General features: G+C 40.0%; 1 protein-coding gene across 1 annotated transcript in view; it reads right to left on the bottom strand.

Annotated features, from left to right (window-relative positions):
* The window catches only part of LOC147153253 (protein FAM110A), a 33,892-nt gene extending 26,867 nt beyond the window's left edge, over positions 1-7,025 (bottom strand). The window contains exons 1-2 of the mRNA XM_086026511.1: positions 6,943-7,025; positions 48-145 (exon numbers count right to left, since the gene is read on the bottom strand). The gene's annotated coding sequence lies outside the window, so the exon portion shown is untranslated. The remainder of the gene's footprint in view (positions 1-47; positions 146-6,942) is intronic.
* Between the last annotated feature and the right edge of the window lie 1,090 nt (positions 7,026-8,115).

The raw sequence follows: 8,115 nt of genomic DNA on the forward strand, positions 1-8,115 counted from the left end.
GAGACTGAATGAGACTGGCAACATATCAGTACGTATGATAAATTCACCTCCATTTCACAAGATTCCCAGCCTGCGTTCAGTATCCATTCCACATGGCTCTTTCGCATTTGCTTCTCCAGCCTCCATGCAGTAACACAGCATGCCACTGTGGTAGGAAAAAAAAATTCCAGAGTAAGGATTCACTTGAAAAAAAAATCTGTACAAATAAACGAGGCGATATTTTACATTATCCAGTATTTATACTGCCTCGAAAAGTGAACATGAACTGACTTTAAATCGCAACATGACGAGATTTAAAATCTTCATCACGCTAGTTGACGAGGCCTGAAGTAGGGCACGTCCATGGCAGCATGAAGTCAACCAGTCACAAAGCTTGGCTGTGACTCCAGGATACACTCAAACATGAAGTCATAAGTCTGCATATCAGAGTGATGAAATTAGTGGGAAAATGCACTTTTCAGTAAGTTGCAGTTTTGCTATTCAACTTTATTCCGAACACGGTGGCCAATGTATGAGAATGAGTGTTGTCATAACGACGATCATGATGACGTCTTTTTTTCTCGCTGCGTGTCACTAATACATCGTCACACAAATCACCTTACATCAAATAAGATTTTTTTTTTCATTCTGGTTGATCTACTGGTAGTAGTTGGCATGTCATTATGGAAAAATAGGAGACATGTAAATTACATAAACATTCCCAAAAATCAAGGTTAGTCTAAACGTCCCTTCTCAAGGTTTCGCATTCTTCCTCGGATGCTTTTTTTTTTTTTTTTCTTAAGTTTTTCCTTGCTCTCCTTGGAGTTAAGATGAGGGGATGGTCGTTAATATTTTGTCAACTATGGGCATGTGAAGAAGCCCTTTGAGACTTTCTTGTGAGGGCTATAAATTTGACTTGACATGAATTCATTTTAAATTGTTAAATATTGCTGTAGAATTTTATTATTTTGCAGAAGCTGTATTAAGCAATTTAAAATATAAACAAGAGCTATTGTTCACTAAAGCTGTCTATCCATAATTGTTCTAAGAAGCAAGTGCAGATTTAAAATATTTTTTGTAGAATATCGTCAAATTATCGTTCGTGTTTTTGAAAAAAAATAAGAGAGTTTTTTTTAGCCCATATAACCCACCTCTACTTAGAAATGTAAAAAGAATACACTACACTCTTGAACGGAATGATTTGACTTCTGAAACGTGTATTCTCCATTAATCCTAGGCTCTTTGAACATTAAGCAAGGGTTCTAACACGGCCACTTGCCTTCTTGCGTAACTCAACAACTACTCCCCCTTTTCTGAGAAATGTGTTTTTGCAATAAAGAGTTCATCAAACAACAGCAGACTTTTATTTATGGCTCCACATTGCCTCTCAAGTGCTTCCAGTTATGGACTTTTTTTTTGGTGGAGTTGACTCCTGAGGGAAGGAAATTGTTAAGGAGGGCACACCATTGTCATCACTTCCTGTATGAGATGGGATCAGTTGTGCAGTTAAAATGAAAAATAGAGATAATAGCAAAAGGAACCACATTTGGCGACTGAGTACGACACCAGGCGAAGAAAGGCTGGTTAAAATAAAAATGTTCGACTTAAAGATGATGAAATAGACGAATAGAAGAGTTGAAGCATCATTACTATAAATACAGTTGTTTTCCGAGTCGCTTCTTGTTGCGAGCAAATAATTGTGATTTTGACCTTAAGATACACTGCCACTCAAGTGAAGAGGGGGAAAAAAAAAAGAAAAGGAGTGTGACAGTCACAGCTCTGCCATTTATTGAACGGGACAAACAGGCAATGAACATGGAGAAGATGCTCCACAACTGTGTGCTAAATGGCCAAAGCACAGCTGGAGTAGGTAGTGTCACTCACTTGGCCATGCCCTTTAAGGCACGCACCAACAGACACATACTACAGGGGTGTGTGACTTTCAGCTTAATTACACTTTATAAAAGATGTTCATTTTTGTTACAGTGTCTTTTATTTATGTTTTTGGATTTATACTTCAATACAGTTCTTTTTTGTTTCTTCATTAACATGTAACAAAACATGTGGTGTTTTTTGGTGGGGTCTGAAACTGATGAACTCATTCACTGCCAGGACATTTATTTGTCTTTTAACAGTCCAGACATTCAATTTCAGGAATGTACATAATTTTTTTTCAAATGTTTTCAAACGTTTGGGTAAAAGAGGGTCTGAAAATGTCTGCCAGTGAATAAGTTAATGGCATTTCAACCAATTTCAATGGGGAAAATGGGTTTGTTATGAGTAAGTTAAGGTACCACTGTATAATACTGATGGGCAGCACAGTGGACAAATGATTAGCGCAGCCTCATATTGGTGAAGTTCAGGGTAAACATAAGGTCGTGTAACATGAGGGCCTTACTTTAATTCTATAAAGATCCATGCTTGCCTGATTGCTTGCCCACTGCAAGTCACCGTCTGCCTCCCGAGAGTTGACACGAGTTTAGCATCGCTAAATGTTCGATATATAACCAGTCGGGGTTCGTGTGCGCATTCATGCTCTTGTCTGCTTCAGCCTGTGTAAGTGGAGAAGCGATCGCCACGGTATTTTTGATTTTGTGGAGGTGAACATGATGAGATCACGTTTTGTCAATAAATCCAAACTATTGTGCAGAACACTTTTATACATTCACAGGTTGAAGTGGACAAGAGTAGTAATGTGCATTTGCATTTTGGTGGCAATCGGTGGGTCGCTGTTTTAGACAACAGAACCGAGCAATATTACCACACCTGGCTCCCTCCCGTGACGCAGACCGCTGGGACCGAAAAAATGCAATTTGTCGTAAATCTAATCACAAAAAAAGCCCTTAAATCACTACAGAGAATTTCGAAGGGGGCATTTTGGCACTGATGTCATTTTTATATGCAAACCTATTATGTAAATGCCAATGTTAAGCCCATCCAAGTGTCCCTTTAAGCAGCAAAATCCACCCCTTTGTAGCCATCTATGGTGGCGGCCATTTTGTCACTTCTGTCGACTGAAAATGACATCACAACTGCTCAGGGCTCAGTTAACAATCACGGCTAAGCTTCAGAAAACAGGTCAGCCGTGTTTGGCCGTTACCTGAGCGCTGAGCAACTGTGATGTCATTTTCAGTCAACAGAAGTGACAAAAACAGGTGGATTAACTTTTATTCCACAACCGCAATATTTATGCCTTGTTTCAACTAGTGGGCCTGCATAGGACATATTCTTGAAAAAACTATGTTTGGTTTGACTTCCCTTTAAGTCATTTTTTAATGGCAGCATGTGATGTTGCAAGAGGAAGTAAGCGTCTGCTAGCAGGACCACAATGTCTCTATTTTGTGGCCATTCATTGACATCTACTGCCCACTTCCTATTAGAACGTACACTGCGGATTGCACTATTCGCCACAATGTGGTCATACAAACACAAACACACAGCACAAAGTGCTGCAGTTTTTTTTTGTTACTGTATTGTTTTTATATGCTGTTCTTGTTGGAATTTATACCATCACATAACAACTGTCCTTGGCACAAGTGGTGCTCGAAATGACAGCTATGGCAGAAAAAGTCAGAGGAACACAGCTAGACTATCAGGATAAGCGTGGTTAGCTTTGGCAGCTCATTTTAAATGTGACTTGCGGACGGAGTCAATAGCCCGGGCAGCAGACAAGAGTCAACCACAGCGTTCTTTGGGGATCTTATAATAGTAGCGTACAACTACAATTCCTCCACTCAGTGGAATGTGAGAAAATTGGAAAAACATGCCTGCATTTTTTTGGGGTTGTTGTTGCTAAATGACTACAATCAGCCTCTCTGTGATCTCATCTGCGACATGAGTCTTAGACCCAACACGCGGAGTAATTTGACCAAAATGTTCTTGGAATATGTGTATGCCTCAAAACTAAAAAAAATAAAAATTCAAACTAGTGTTGTTCCAATGCCATTTTTTGGCCCCGGTACCGATTCCAATACCCAGCTGTGCGGTATCGGCCAATGCCGATACTGTAAAGATACCAGAGTTTTGAAAAAAAAAAAAAAGATACATATGAGCATGTTTTCCTTGTAATTCTAAAGAACTGCATACTCACTTGGATGTAAAACCATTTGCTCTCATGGCTTGGTCAGACTTAAAAACCTTTGTGAAACTGGAAAAAATTAGAAATAATATACACGAGGTATCTTTGAGAGAGATTGTGTCGGATTAATTACAAAAGCTATATGACATTATAAAAGTTTGTTTTGAGTATTACAACAACAACTTCCGCTCCCAAATCCACTTTCAAAACCAAAAACAAGCAGTAGAAAAATCCAACAAGTTCAACTCCAAAATCCAAAATTGAGCAGGGTTTGTTGTTGCGGTCCATTCCCCTTGTTCGTGCTCGCTGCCGTCGCCACCGCCGCAAGCTCTTGGTGCTTGTTCACATGTTTCGTCCTCAAATGTTTTTATCACGTTTGACGTATTGAACCTGGCCACTTTGGTTCCGCCTCTTGCAACATTTGCTCTAGCTGGAGTTTCTATGTCGAAGTAGTTACATATCTCCCGTACCCCACTTTACCCATTTTGTCTGCTCATAGAGCACCTTATTTGATTAGCGGACACTTTTCAGCTCTAAATATCCACAAATAAGCTTGGCCAAAATTCAAAAGTGTCCTCCAAGTTGGCTCGCTAAAATTACTGTGATGTTTCAAAAACGTTCTCACTTGCCCTAAAAATCTCAACTTAAATAGGGCAATTCAAACATTATTCCTAAAAAATGCAGAGTAGGCAGTAGAATAGGTCAGTTGTTTTCTCTTGAATTTCTCTTATATGGGGGAACTTTGAGGCATTTCAAGTGCAAATTCCATGTTTTTTTTTTTTTAGAAAATCCCATCAGGATGACAGCCCCTTGACACATTGCTACTCAAAGGCCAAGTATCTATTTATTTTTTTTCATCATACAGAGTTTAACGGAGCCAGCGTTTGAGCTCGGAACACATAAAGGTTCTTAAATTATTTTAGATAAAATACGTTTGGTATTTCATCGGTAATGTGTAAAGAATTGTAAGTTGTTTATTTCAGCTTTACAAAAAAGCATGTATCTCTCCATATTTTACTTTTCATTAAGTCCTTTCTTCCTATTACATTAAGTTTATCATTCGGTGCATGCGGGGTGTGTGCGCATGTGCGCACGCTTGGCTAACAGGAGTGTGCATGTGTGGGTGGACAGCTAAAGGTCAAGGTTGACAAGTTCAGGTCAGGTGATCACACATTGGAGACAGATGGTGATTTACAGCCGTTAGGCAGCAGGTTCCCTGGGGGGGGGGGATTCTCCCTTGGGTGCTGGGCCCAGGCCAACTGGCTTAAAGATCCCCATTTGGGATGATCGGAAAGCAATAAGGGCTGACGTTAACAAAATAAAACAAATATATATAAATATATTATAAAACAAAAAGAAGAAAAGACGCTAGCTTGGTCATGGAACATCCTCATGGATGTGGAGCTAAATTCAGTTAAAATATGATTGACTAGAAATAACTCATATCTAACAACAACAACATGATTGTATAATTCCAATTTTTGGAAACATTTTTTCATGCTACTGAAAGTGAAATCAAAATGTTGGCTCTCTTTCGATTCATTTCATTTTAGCTCAGCACTTTCTTTAGTCTCCATGGCATAATGATAATAAAAAACAGAAGTTGCTCCACATTATGAGCAGATTCAGCAAATGGGTTGTTTTTCTTTCTTCTCAGTATGCATCTTATTTTGAAGACAGAGCAGGGATTTCATTTGCAAAGTGAATGTGCATGGCGTGGTTACACATCGCATCAAACCCTACAAATTTGGACCTTTTCACTCCCTTGAGATCAAAGTCGGTAAAAGTGAGATGACTGGATGTCTTTAAAAGATTATCCTGGTGATTATCCTGTGGTGTGGGGTGCTCAGGGAGATTTTTCGTCCCCTATCCGCTTGGAAAACAGGCGAATGTGTTAAATTAGGGCTTTGTCATTAATATATGTTAATTTAAATTTACTTGGGTATAGCATAACACAAAAGCAAGAGACCGTGTTGCCAACTCAGAAAAACATCACAAGTCTGGGCTGTTGTCAATTGAGGACTACCTTCACAAATTCATTTTTTGGGCCTCTTTGTTGCCAAACCTTCCAACTATACAATATTTCTTTTTCTACTTTAACTTTTTCTTTTTGTATTCTCTAGCAAACAATTCTGTTAATATGGTAAAAAATCTTTATTTGTGTACCCCACTTTAGTGTGTCCATCTGACATGTTGCTTCTGTCAGTTCTGTCCGTTGGCACGTCATGAATGTCAGTCCCCAGTTTCTCTTTCAACTCATTGGTCTACGGGACAGTTATGTCTGAGCCACAAGACCTCTCACCAATGCACACAAAGTAGGGCAGTGTTTTGTTTTTGTTTGTTTGTTTTTCTTAAACAAAAGGGCCACAGGTTTGATTAAATCAGTCAGCATATTGTTGTAGTTCTTATACTGTTGTTTAAGGATTTATTTCCTTTCCTATGCCAGGTAACTGCCACTGTCCGTTCTTTGTGCCCGCTAACCCAAATTACAAAGTATACAACACTGCATTAGCATGATTGGCATACGTACGCCATTTTTCCCTCTATTGGGCTCATGCATGATTATGCCTCAACAAGACTTCCCAGCAACAAGTGACAATAATAGAGAGTAGAAAGGCCAGGACGCATGATGAAACCTATGAGGCCAATTTTATTTCAGTTGTGAGGTTTTACATAGAAATTAATTTATCAAAGTGTGTCTATTGTCCATCGTTTTAGCAACCCACATTTGCAGTTAAAATCAGTGCACAGCTGTAATCGCTCATTTGGAATACTGCTGATAAAAATTTGTGTCAAAGCTTACCAAAAAGTCATATACAAGGTCAATTCTTCCCCTCCCTCTCTGCATTTCATCCACGCTTTTCCCTAACTCCCCCTCACCTCACCTCACCTCCCATCACGTCCAGACAAGCAGCTGCCGCTCAGCACCTCCACCAGGGCGAGCGAGGGTCCCACAAGAGGAAGAGAGGGGATAAAAAAGGGGATAAAAATTGTCTTCCATCACCGCCACACCAGCTTACTTACATCATGATGTCACATGGCTGCTCTCTGGTGGTTTTTATCACACATGCACACTGTGTAACTGCCCTTGGGGGGACTGGGTGCCCGCCCACACATTCATTAACAGGGCTTAAGCACAGATGTATAATGTAAGGTTTTGGGGGTGTCAACGGCAGACTTGGGGTCGGAGCCCAAGGGATTTAACAACTATGACCCCTCCTGCTAACCTAGACACAGAGGGAGGAGTTGAGTCATAATAACACCATTTGGCCATCTTTTCTTTGTACTCTTGAAAAAATGGTCCACATCTCATTGACAGGAGAACACTAAAAATGGAGAAAACAAATGTTGGTATTTTTTGGAGCTTGGGTGGATGTTTGACACCAAAGTACGAGTATGAGTACAGTTGGTACATCAACACAACGGCTTGGAGGTTCGGGGTTTGAATCCCAGCTCTGGGCAGACCTTTGCATGTTCTTCCTGTGCTTGCGTGGGGCTTCAATCATCAATAAATACAAGGGAACCAGTTCCATTGGCAGCCATTCATGTTCACTTAGCCACGGAACATCTGAGCAGACAATTGTCCCATCACTTTGTGTCCCTTAAAAAGGGGAAGGCACAAATACATACTGGTGTAATTCTGACATTGTTCATCTGATTTGGATATACCCCAAAACTAAGCTGAAAGGCTTCAATTAAAATATATCTTGTTTGATGCATTTCAAACCCATTGTGGTAGTATTTATCGGCAAAGTGAAGCCCAAATATTTAGAGACCTGACTACCACATCCTCAGTGAAACATGGTGGTGGTAGTCATGGCGTGGGCATCTATGGCTGCCAATGGAACTGGTTTGCTTATATTTATTGATGATCTGACAGCTGACAAAAGCAGCAGGATGAATTCTGAAGTGTTTCGGGCAATACTATCCGCTCATATTCAGCCAAATGCCTCAGAACCCATTGGACGGTGCTTCATTGTGCACATTGATAACGACCTGAAGCATACTGCGAAAGCAACCACAGAGGGAGAGGAAGTCAAAAATTGTCTTAATAATAT

This window comes from Filicampus tigris, chromosome 1 (assembly GCF_054856515.1).
Source record: "Filicampus tigris isolate MCC_2025a chromosome 1, RoL_Ftig_1.0, whole genome shotgun sequence".
NCBI lineage: Eukaryota > Metazoa > Chordata > Actinopteri > Syngnathiformes > Syngnathidae > Filicampus > Filicampus tigris.